We start from the raw sequence: 13247 nt of genomic DNA on the forward strand, positions 1-13247 counted from the left end.
TTCTTTTGACTCCAATAGAAATTTCTCTCTCTCATCTTATTTGTGGTCTTTCTTTTAGAGTAGGTAGAGATTTTTATAGGTAGAAAAATGATTTGTGGCCAGGTGCGGTGGCTCACGCCTGTAATCCCAGCACTTTGGGAGGCCAAGGCAGGTGGATTACCTGAGGTCAGGAGTTCGAGATCAGTGTAGCCAACATGGAGAAACCTCATCTCCACTAAAAAAAAATACAAGAATTAGCCGAACATGGTGACATATACCTGTAATCCCAGCTACTTGGGAGGCTGAGGCAGGAGAATTGCTTGCAGTGAGCCGAGGTCATGCCATTGCACTCCAGCCTGGGTGACAGAGTGAGACTCCATCTCAAGAAGAAAAAAAAAAAAAAAAAATCACCCCCTCCCCAAACTTCATCTCCAGTGCTTGGCCAAGTACCCTGTATATAATAATGTGTTTGTCATTAAAGTAAAAAAGGGTACTAATCCATAATATAAAAGCAAATAGCATCTTTGAAAACAGCTGCTTTGATGACAAGTAACATGGAAGATTCGCACTGCATTGCACCAGGGAGATCATTAGGAAGATACTGAAGATCTAGCTAAATGACAATTCAAACAAATTAACCACCTACATGGTGCTGTAATGGATTTCATTTCCTGCTGCTGGCCACATGGAAGGAAAATGCCTCACACATAAAGCAGGCAGCTTGTTGAAATGTTGAAAAAACTGTCATAAGGACCTGGGCTGAGGCCACATAAGCAATCGAGATCAATTATATTCTCCGTAGTTGATGACATCATTTGTCTTTGTTGTTCACAAAAGCAAAAACAAATTTAATAAGTCTGTTAGTAGTCTGTATATTACTTTTTGTAAGCTACAGAACATTTCAACATCCATTATTTCCTTTGTTTATATCAACAAATAGGTGAATAAGAAGAGGCTGGGTTATTTGTTCCAATTATAGGTGGGGAGGCAAAGCCTTAGTTTAGAAAAGTAAATTCCTGAATGTCACAAACTTACTGAGTTACAAAACCAAGTCTAGAATGTAGAACATTAACTTCTAGGAGAGTGTTTCTCATTTTTAACGTAAGAACTTAATCTCTGATTTTGAAAAAAACAAAACAAAACAGCAAAAGTACCACTGGGGATGAGTTCTAGAAGATTAGAAACCTCTTGCGTTCTAATACAGAGTGTTTGTTTGTTTGTTTGTTTGTTTGCCTGACTTGGAATATATTGTGGTACCCTATTGCACCAATTTAGGTAGGCTAAAAGTATGTTTTTCAGAATGCCTTCTATGCATAATTCCTAGTTAATGTAGCTCATCTGAAACCTCATTTGACTTATCTGACTTCCAGGGAGGCACACTTTTAGCTCTTTGTTGAAAGACATCAGCATGTCTTGCAGAACACTTCCAGCATCAAAGTTGGAGGCTTAGAGGTGGTAAAGACTGATGGGAGTTCCTCTCTGTCCTCAGGGGTTCCACGGTGTGGTTGTGAGTTTCAGTTTGTCTTAGCTCTTACCAACTTCATACCCATCTTCCCTTTTATACTTCCTGGTCTGTGGAATTCAGGCTGTATATAACAGCTTCACAGAGACTAAACAGACAGCTCACACAATGGCATTAGGTCAAACATCTATACTAAATACCCTGTTTGATATATATGTAAATATAAATACATATGTATGTATTTAATATAATACATATAGAAAATACAATACAAAATCATGAGGAAAATGTTTCTGTAATAATCTAGGGAGATCCCGTGGAATGCCTCCCACTACTCACATATCCCAATATTAAGATCAATTAAAAAAATTACAATGGCCTGAAGTAAGCAGACCTGATAATGGTCCAGATCCTTCAAGAATGATGATGTGGGACATTCTATACAACAAGAAACCATAACCAGCTGATGTATTTGCTGAGGGTAAAGGGGTTATAGAATGGGTGGTAGAAAAAGGTAGTAATAAATCCTAATTAAGTTGACACAACCAGTTGTAGAAATGAACACTGCATTGGTCATGCAAAACCTTCCTTACTTTGATATGAATAGATTTGTGTATATAGTAGCATTTTTTTATCGTTACTTCTCCCAATTCCTTACTGTCTATAATAGTGTATTAATAGCAGTCAATTTCATATTTTAGTACTTACATTTCAGAATATCAAAAGGGGAATGTGACTCAGCTAGAAGATAAATGAACATCACTTCAAAATAGATGAAAAAAATTCATATAGTCTTTTGGGGAGAGGGCTAGTAAGTTTTTGGTTTTGTGAGGGATAATTGCCTTATGTTAGGTGAAAGTATGGGTTTGCTACTGTCTTTATTTAGAAATTCAGTATGGCTCAAAGAGGTGTAATTGGAAGCCAGCTAAAAAAGGGGTGGACTGTGATGGGTTTGTATTCTCTCAATAGCAAATCTGGGGCTACATTTCTAAGAAACCCCTTCACTGAAGAGTTCCAAGTTACTGGAAGAAACTTGGAACAAAAGGAGTTTGGCATGAATTCTGAAAGGTCTACTGAGTCAAAAGGCAGTCAGATATGTAAGACGGGTAAACAGTGGTGAGAGTGAGGACAAACCCATAATCAATGTCTGGATCCCTGATGAACTGAGACTCACATTGATCTTTCAGTATGTTCAAGTCTCCAACTTGAATGATTTGGTTGTCCTGCAGGAAATGCTGCAGTCCTTCATCAGAGCTGTAAATGGCACTTGTGACAAAAATCAAAGTAACTAAAAAAGAATCTGGTTGGAACCTCAGTAACAACTGGCCTGTCTACTGCCTCACACTAACAAGGTAAGTCAGCTACCAGTGACAATGTGAGCAAGTTGCAACAGTGCATAGGACCCCGTCTAACCCCCCGCCCCCTGCATGTAACAAGCATATTATTGTTGCTTCATTTCCCTTTCTGAGCTCAGCCTCAGTACCAGACACAAGGATAGCAGCCTTACATGTATTTTTAATCAGCTCCCACAGTTGTATACTGTCAAATACTTATAGTCAAAGAGTGAGTGTTGGTGTGTGACTCCTAGTGCTGCAGTTTCTTCTCTTAATACTCATTGATTCATAATTCAAAAACCATTAGACCCCTTATGAACAGAATTTGATGCCCTAATGAGAAACAAACTTTGCTTTCAAGCTGTACTACTAATGATGATCATAACAATAGCTAAAATTTACTGTGCTCTTACCATGTGACAGAGACTGTTCTAAATGTTCTATATTAACTCTTAAAACAAATACCCTTGGAGGTAGGTACTATTACTATCGTCATTTTTATTTTACAAGTCAGGCAACTAATGTGCATGGGATTTAAGTCACCTCTCCAAGGTCACATAGTTGATGTGGGGAGTTCGCATCAATTACCAGCTGTGATTTAAAGCCAGGGAGTCTGCCACCTTGAGAGCATATTCTAACCATCGTGTTTTTCCACTCCCAGACCAACTCTCTAAATGAAGTTCATCCTGAACAATCTGACCTCAGATTTACTCCCGTGTCAGCTAGTCCTCTGGAGGAAGTGGAAATGAGATAATGGGAATATCCGTGTAGTTATCTGTGGCTTAGGAATTGTAAACTGATAAATTGATGTTAAAAGGAAAGGGAAAGAATTAAAAGAAGAGAAAATGGGAATAATTTTTGCCCCTTGAACATGCAGCCATCAGAGAATGAATAAGGCAGTTTGATAAGTCTCAGTGAAAGTCAAAAACATTTTCTGCAGTGTGCAAAATATTGTTTCAAGCAACACCTTGGCTTACTGTGCTAGACATCTGGCAAAGAGGATGTGTTCTAACTTTTTTTTGTCCTTCATATTGTCAGGAATTTAGAATCATAACTTTTTATTCCATATTTAGTACATTAAAATAATCACATTCTATATTTAAATATATCAAATTGTTCTCTGTTTTTATGATATAATTTAATTTAAAAGAACCATAATAACTTAATTTTAAGTTCTGTGATCAAATTAACAAGATTCTTTTTACCTAATGTCTTTGATTTTGTTAAGATAAAAGTTATATAACAAAAATTAATCATTTTAAAGTTAACAGTTCAGTGGCATTTAGTACACTGACAATATTGTCCAACAACCACCTCTATCTAGTTCTAACATGTTTTTGTTACCCCAGAAGGAAATTAAACAGAGTAACTGCTTATCATCTTTGAATTTTAAAGAATATATGTATAATTTTGAGACAAGGTCTCACTCCATTGCCCAGGCTGGAGTGCAGTGGTATGATCATGGCTTACTGCAGCCTCAACCTTCTGGGCTCAGGTGATCCTCTCACCTCAGCTTCCCAAGCAGCCGAGACTATGGGCGTGTACTACCATGCCTGGCTTTTTTTTTTTTTTTCTTGTAGAGATGGAGTTTCACCATGTTGCCCAGGCTGGTCTCAAACTCCTGTGCTCAAGCGATCCTCCTGCCTCAGCCTCCCAAAGTGCTAGGATTTGTAGGCATGAGCCAATGTGCCTGACCTAAAATAATTTTCATGTGGAAAATTCTAGTTGTCTTTTAAAGTCTACCAAAAATCTCCCATTCTGCATTCATTTTTTTGTCTTTAACTTACTGATACTAGTATGTTTATATTCTGCTCATCACAGACATTGTTTTCACTTTGTTGTGTATGTATCTATATAATTTATATATATGTTATGGATAACTATTAGTAAATTTATGTATTAACATTTTATATATTTTAATTGTACTTTAATGTTTATATATTGATATTGTAGTATTTCATAGATGTAATTTTAAGATAGTCAATTCTAATTCTATTTTTCTTTAAGTTTTATACTTTCTAATTCCTGTTTTTAAATTTATTTTTCTATACCAAGGTAATACAAAATATTTTCCTTTAAAATTTTAAGGCTTTATTTTTCAAGATTTTACTTTGAAATTTATGTTGTATACAGTGTAAAATAGCAAATACTATTTGTTTTTTCTTAGGGGGAGTCAGTTGATTTGGAATCAGTATTTGATTAGAAAACTCTTTTCTTTCTGACTAGTTTTTCTGCCTCTTTCATTTATCAATTGCTATCTACATGTTGTTTTAGAAAGATCCATAAATTATCTACTTCATCCCCTTTATTTTACAGGGGGAGCTAATAAAACCCAGGCCAGAGCACACAATGTGGAAATGAAAACTTTATTCTTGTCAATGGATGGAGGGTGGGTAAGTGCCTGGGTAACAGCCTGTTTCTTCCTATCTGCTCCTATTGTGGCAGGCAAGAGAGCTTGTGCAGGGGAACTCCCACTGATAACACCATCAGATCTTGTGAGACTTATTCACTGTCAGGAGAACATTATGCGGAAAACTGCCCCCATGATTCAATTATCTCCACCTGGCCCTGCCCTTGACCTGTGGGGATTATTACAATTCAAGGTGAGATTTGGGTGGGGACACAGCCAAACCATATCCCTTGGATTTGCATTTTAGGTGCCTTGGCTCTAGTCCTACTCTCTTTAATCACTATGCTATAGAGCTACTCTATCAATTTAAAAACAAATGTTATTACTAAAACTGATATGTTCATTGTGTTTCATTTAAAGGTAGGAATAGATAAAAATTTCTTAATATTCTTAATGCCAGAGCTTCTATTAACATTATATCATCTTCTTAACGAGTCTGGAAGTAAAAGATAAAGAAATAAGAGGTACTAGGATTAGTGGAATGGTTAAACAAATAACAGCATAGAACCATACCCCTCAGTTTCAAACCTGACATTTTTCATTTCTGACTGGGTGAATTTGAGCCAGTTGATGGACTTTTCCAGGTCTAAGTCAATGAAATGTCATATTATTATTCTTAACTTCTAGAGTTTTATGAAAATTGAATGATGCATAATTTCCTTTAAGTAAAATATAAAAATTTAATAATAATATATGTAATCAGGAATAAACCCAAACAGACACTCATACCAAATACCAAGAAGATGGGTTTTGTATCCTGGAACATTCTTTAGAATGAACATTTTTTGACATGTTACTTGACTATTTAATTATCTTTCTCTGTGATGTGATTATTCATATCCTTAAGTAAAACATCTTTAAGATTTAAAAACACTCTCAAATAAAATGGGTAAGGTTCATATCAGAGGATAAATAAATGGTGCTATGGTTTGAATGTGTCCCCCAAAGTTTATGTGTGAGAAGTTTGAACCCCAATGTAGCACTGTTGGGAGATGGGACATTTAAGCAGTGATAAGGCTATGAAGGCTCTTGCGTATTAGTCTGTTTTCACACTGTTATAAAGAAATACCCAAAACTGGGTAATTTATAAAGAAAAGAGGCTTAATTGACTCACAGCTCCGCATGGCTGGGTGGGGAGGCCTCAGGAAACTTACAATCATGGTGCAAGGGGAAGCAGGAACATTGTTAGGAAAGAGAGAAGAGTGTGTATAAGAGGAACTGTCAAACACTTATAAAACCATCAAATCTTATGAGAACTCACTCACTGTCATGAGAACAGCATGAGGGAAACTGCCCCCATGATCCAATCACCTCCCACTGGATCTCCCCCTTCACACAAGGGGATTATGGGGATTACAATTCAAGATGAGATTTGGGTGGGGACACAGCCAAACCCTGTCAGCTCTGCCCTTATGAATGGATTGTCATTATCATGAGAATGGGCTAGTTATCTTAGTATTGGGTTTTTCATAAAAAGACAGATTCGGCACCCTTTTGTCTCTCTCTCTTTCACTCTTGCCCTTTCTTTGCTCTTTTGCCATGGGATGATGCAGCAAGAAGACCCTCACCAGATTCCAGCCCCTTGATCTTTGACTTTTCAGCCTCCAAAAACATGAGCCAGTAAATTTCTGTTTCTTTGTTGTAAATTACCCAGTCTGTGGTGATCTGTCATAGCAGCACAAAATGGAGATAAATGGTCAGATAACACTGAAAGATGCTCATGCCTCCTAGGAAATAGGATCATTTATATTTTATAAAATAATACATCACCAATATGATACAAAAATTAAACCCCTGGCAATAATATGTATAATTATGAATGAAACCACTAATGATTGCTCTTTGATGGAGCAGATAATAGTAAATACAATTAGATCAATTTGATAATATCTAGTAAAATTAAAGATGTGAAAATAATTTTCAGAGAAACATGCATGTGATTAAAAAGATATAGGCTGGGCGCAGTGGCTCATGCTTGTAATCCCAGCACTTTGGGAGGCTGAGGTGTGTGGATCACGAGGTCAGGAGTTCGAGACCAGTCTGGCCAACATAGTGAAACCCCTGTCTCTACTAAAAATACAAACAAATTAGCCAGGCGTGGTGGTGTACACCTGTAATCCCAGCTACGTGGGGGGCTGAGGCAGGAGAAACATGGGAACCTGGGAGGTGGAGGTTACAGTGAGCAGAGATCGTGCCACTGCACTCCAGGCTGGGCTACAGAATAAGACTCAGTCTCAAAAAAAAAAAAAAAAGACATAAACAGAAGAGAATATTGCTATATTATGATAGAAGAAAATCTGAATGTTCATTAACAGGTGAATAGATGAATAAATTATAATATATCCATAATGTGATATACTACTGGGTACTTTAAATGAATCGACTATATTTATACATATCAACAAAGATAAATGTTAAAGAATGTAAGATCATGGCAAAAAGCAAGTTGCAGAAAAATATGTATAGGACATAGCACTTATATAAAGCCTAAAGCATACAAAATAATAATGTTCCTACTCCATAAAGACAAATATAGGAGGTAAATATATGCAACCATGAATGGTTTTGAAAAAATGCAAAATTAAGCATATTTAGTACCTTTTCAGATGGGTCATGGAATGCAAGATGAGCACGAGAGGCTTCAACCCTGCCTGTATATTTTGTAACACTTACAAATTAGTTTTTGATAACATAATGATAAAGTGGCTGAATTTTAACAGAGACAGTGTCTACATAGGTGTGTGTTGTAATATTCCTTCTACAATTAAGGTTAATTGGGATCAAACATCCCCAGGTTTCTAGCCAGTACCAATAATTACTAAGTTTTGAGTCATTTTTTAGTCTTTCTTCTGCAGGTAATTCTGATTTTCATTAAAAATAAGGAAGACATTATTTTTCAATCCAATTAGGTGCCCTGATTCCATTTATTCAGAAGGAGATTTACATCTATATATGCTACTTGCAAATATGACTGCCATTTTCTAATTAAGAAGACGTTTTATCTTGACTTGCCTATTTCACCTATAGATGAATGCTTGATTTAACATTTACACAATTAATTGGGTGGGTCTGCTTGCTACTACATTCTCATGAACCTTTGCAGCTTCTCAACTATATCCAACCTATTACCTTTTAAGAACCTAAATATTTTCCCGGTATAAATAGTTTTCCATCGTGTGAGCTTTAAATAATATTTTAACATAAAATATACAGTTTACACAGGGATATCTAAAGGGATGTCTATACAAATCCTAATGTGAATGTTTTTGTAAAGTGAAGTATCTTTTTATTGTGGGAATTAATCTTTGTAAATATAAATTATCTCTCTATTATCTTTCTAAAACTTTTCAATTCCTTAAATTCAGGTGACTGTTAACTCATTTTATCAGCAGAATATTTTTCAGAGTTATTTATTATCTATAAAAAATATTTGCTTAAGGTTTAGTATTTTGGGGAAATTATATAACAGCTATCAAATGAGGGTCTTCTGTTAAGTGCTTATAAAATAAATTATCTAATAATATAAATAGATCTGTAAAGAGATTATAAAATTAAAGGACAATTACTAACATTCTAACTAGTCTAACATTTTATGCCAAACAATCAGAACATATACCTATTTAAGATATTCAGAGTATACTTTATGCTTTATTATTCAACAGTATAAATAATATTTCAGAATATTTTAGAATACCGAGTATATTGTATATGAACATAGCATCAAATTTAGTTTCATGGGAAAAATCTTTAGCTATAATTATATAGTACTGGTGCAATCATAATTTGTTTTAGTGTGACAGACCGTCAGGTCTTCAGTAAGCTCCAAACTGCCAGGAAAAACAGATGAGTAAGAAACTAGACAGAGATGCTCCATTTTTAAAATGAAGAACTTGATCTAAATATTTTAGAGTGTTTCCCATGAAAAAAACAAATTGATTATATGTATATATTTGGGTATAAATGAGCATGGAGTTTATGTCACTGAATTTATATATAATATAGAATCTTATATATTCTATATTAATATATACATATATTATATGTGTATATCTTATATATAAGATATATCTTATATATATGCTATATAATTATACATAATTGTATCAGTTCTCCCGATTGTTTCAGATGGAATTTACATCTTTGCAACCTTGAAACCCTGTTTCAGTCCTTTCTTTTTCATTGAATGTTCCAAAATCTCTTTCCCATAGTTGCTACATAATTTCTTAAATAGCTTAGAAGCTTTGAAGGAGAAAGGAGCTAAGTGAATAGATTAATGAGGGGCTGTTTGTGAAATTCTTAGAGTTCCGTCAATGGCAGGTGTGACAAATTACAACACATTGTTAGTATGATGATCATGCAGCAAACCATTATTAGTGCTTAAGGTAGACTATCTCATTATACAAACACTACTTGAGTTTGAACATTTTAGCAGAAAATGTAAAGTGTTCACACAATTCCAACCAAATAGACATTTCTCTAGTTGAAATTAAGCTTGGAAGTATTGGCCATGTTTACTATTAAATGATTCAGTTATATTTTACTAGTGTACAGAAAAACCAAAGTCTCGTGTACACTGAAAATTAACTCATACATTTCTTTGCATAATTACCTATTTTTCTTGAAATTTTTGTATATGACACATTCCTTAAATAAAACCTCTGCTTAATAACATAATTCAACAAGTTTAAGAGCAGATAAATGACACAGTAAGATATTCAGAAGTTTTATAAAAAATAAATCATGTGAATAAACAATTGTGTTTGGTATAAATGGTATATTGTCAGTGTCCGTTTTATGAATTAAAATGGCTTTATTCCAGCCTGGGCAACATGGCAAAACCCTAACCCTACAAATAATATAAAAATTAGCTGGGTGTGGTGGCACGTGCCTGTAGTCCCAGCTACTTGGGGCTGAGGTGGGAGAATCACCTGAGCCTGGGAAGTAAGGCTTCAGTGAGCCGTGATTGTGCCACTGCACTCTAGCCTGGGTGACAGAGTAAGACCCTGTCTCAAAAAATTAAGTTAAATTAAATTAAATTAAATGGCTTAATAGCCTCATTCTAAAAACCATTGTGTACCAAATAAATTCTAATTTTTAGCTTTATTCAATCATTGTTAAAAATATCATCGATTATTCTTTGTGATTTTAAAAATAAATTCTACACAACATAGACTAATTGAATATAAATTCAGTGACATAAACTCTGTGCTCATTTATACCCAAATCTGTTATTCTTCTACTCTGTATCCCAACTATGAACACTTCCTATCATGTCCAATGCTCCAGCCCAAGACTTCAATTATTTCTTATCTGGATTTGTTAAAGTTGTTTAACCGGTGTCCTTGCTTCAATCCCTGCACTCCCACTTTCATTATCTAGAGACATCAGTGTAAACTTTTTAAAATGTAAATTGGATCTGTTACTCTCTTAATTAAAACACTCGAATGAATTCCCATTGTAAATAGAAAGAATATTTTCTTCATGGCCTCCAAAGCAAGCCTGATCTTGTTTCTGCCTTCTTTTCAAGCTCCTCTTCCACTGTTTCTTTCATCTTCTCTGGCTTCAGACACACTGGACTTTTTTCTATTCACTGAAAATTCCAGGCTTGTTTTGGTTTCAGAGTCTTCTCCCTTATTGTTGACTTTGTCTGGGATAGTCTCTTCCCTATTTTAAGTACGGCTTGTCTCCTTTATTTATTTCTCAAGTCAAATGTATCATCTTCTTTGCCAGACAGTACCTTGCTAAGATTCATTGTTGTGCTAGATTATAATTAATTCAGACGTGCTTAAGGTCATTGCAGTTCCAAAATAAAAGATGTCAGGAGTTTTAGCTGTATTCTAAGATAATGGAATGTATTCTCTATATATCCAAATCTTAGTAAATTAACACCATGAAATACCCAGAATAACCACATATCTCTAAAAGCATATGAAAATAAGTGATGCACTAATGACATTAACAAATAAGGGAGTGCCAGGAATCCAAAGCATAATGGAGGAGATTCCCATAGTCATACCTAATCAATCATGTGCAGTTTAGTTTTAAAGATATATTCTAAAAATCAAAAAACAAACAAACAAACAAAAACTAAATAAACTAACAAGTTTTTTCTCTTCACCATATGTTATTACTAGCTGGCCTTTTGATTTTTTCTGGTCTCCCTTTTATAGGAAAACAGATGTTTCTGAACAGGTGTAAGTGGGTGGATTTGAAAACCTAAAAACATTGAAAGCTTTTATTTCTTGTTTGTTTTCAGAAAAGAAAGAAGAAATGATATTAGAGTATCCATTCTTTTAAAAGCCTTTATTGGCACTTGGTTTTATATTCTACTGCTATTTTAATTTTTCTTCCCTTAAGCTAGTTGATCTATAAATAAATAATAATAAAATGCAATTTAGTTTTTATTTTCTTCTTCAAAATTAAAGCAGCCCAGAGGGAAAATACCCGGTTGTCCAGTGGTCTATGTAATCACTTCACACAACCTATCCCATCTGTGCTTTTATTTCCATCCCATATTCTAGCTCAGGCCCTTGTTGTTTCATACTTTTTTTTTCTTTTTGTGCAGAAAACTCCTATATGAACTCTACAACTGAATTTTTTGTTTCAATAGCGTATCTCATAAATAATGGTTCCAAAGAAATATTTTAAATAGCAGATTTAATCAGGTAGGTGAACTGGAATAAACCAGGAACCCAAAATTAGGAGACCTTTTTTTAAACGATTTCTTGTACTTTCAAGCTGTTTTACCTTTTCATTTTATTTATCTTTTTAAAAAATCTGTTTCCTCAATTTTACAATCTTATTCTCTGACTTATTGCAAGGTTTAAGCAAGATTATGCATATTACATTTTAGCATGATGCCTGATATTAAATAAAGATTTTGAGATCGCTGTTTAACGTTTCTGCCCCAAGCAAAACCATAGATAGCTTCCCATCACCAAGAGAATAAATTCCAAATGTTTACCAATGGCATTCACATCATGCCACAAACTGGAACCAACATGTTCTTTCAGTGAACTTGCCCCTGCTGTGTTCAGTCCTTTAGGAAGCTGGACATTGTTTCTGTACATGCCTTGCCTTCTCATTCCTTTACGTCATTTTTTGCATAGATTCTTATATCTGGAATGCCTTTATACATCTTTGTTTACTGGTTGGAATGCTGCTCATTGCCCTTTTCCTGAAAGCCTTCCAGACTTTTAAGGTTCCATAAAGCAAAATAGAATAGTTTATATTTCTGTGTCCTCAAACATCATAAACAGTCAGTGTGTCAGATGAACTTTTCTCCAATTCATTGTAACCAGACAATAGGTTCTTAGAAGGCTATGACCAAATCGTGAGCCCATTTTCCTTCCTTAACATACTGCACCCAAATTAGCAGAACCTAGTGGAGATCTTGCAGCTTAGAGCTTGCTGAATTTGGTAAAGACGAAAATTCTTGTGTATGCGTGGTGGTTGCATGTGCATGTGTGTTAATGTAGGTGCTGTGTGTGTGTGTGTGTCTGTGTGTTTGCATGAGGCAATGTGGAGATAGTGATAGAGTACAAGGAGAAGCTTGACTTTGATGAGCTTCTGAGAAAACTCATCTATCCATCAATCCCCCATGCAATTACTGAGTGTTTAATCCATGCCAGCCACTGTTAGAAAGCACCAGGAAGACAAAGTTCCTGCCATCGACATTTACATACTAGAGGAGGAAGTAGGAAATAAACAGGTAAGGAAATACATGCAAAGTATGATATTAGAATGTGATACGTGTTATAAAGTGAGTAAAATGGAGAAAAGGAATAGAAAGTGATAGGGGTTGCAATTTTACAATAGATGATTAGAGAAGTCCTACCAGCGAAGTGACATTTGTTGAACAGGAACATAAAAGAGGTGAGGTATTGAGCTATGTATGTATCTAAAAAAATATTTCCAGGCAGAGCAAACAGCAATGGAAAAGGTTTTAGAGAAAAAAAAGTATAATCCAGGTTAACCTCTCTTGCAGAACTAGTTTAGCCTGTCCCTTTTACTGGTGAAATCACTATTAATGTTTCTATAGTAAAGATTGTGTTTTTAATGA

The 13247-nt window shown here is 34.9% G+C and overlaps 1 long non-coding RNA gene across 1 annotated transcript in view; it reads left to right on the forward strand.

Moving 5' to 3' along the window:
• The window catches only part of LOC117084387, a 52420-nt gene that overhangs the window by 11035 nt on the left and 28138 nt on the right, over positions 1-13247 (forward strand). Inside the window, exons 5-8 of the long non-coding RNA XR_004437427.1 lie at positions 2411-2538; positions 2671-2793; positions 5092-5168; positions 11751-11850. This is a non-coding gene — a long non-coding RNA (uncharacterized LOC117084387). The remainder of the gene's footprint in view (positions 1-2410; positions 2539-2670; positions 2794-5091; positions 5169-11750; positions 11851-13247) is intronic.

Source organism: Trachypithecus francoisi, unplaced genomic scaffold (assembly GCF_009764315.1).
Source record: "Trachypithecus francoisi isolate TF-2019V2 unplaced genomic scaffold, Tfra_2.0 Lachesis_group0, whole genome shotgun sequence".
Classification (NCBI taxonomy): domain Eukaryota; kingdom Metazoa; phylum Chordata; class Mammalia; order Primates; family Cercopithecidae; genus Trachypithecus; species Trachypithecus francoisi.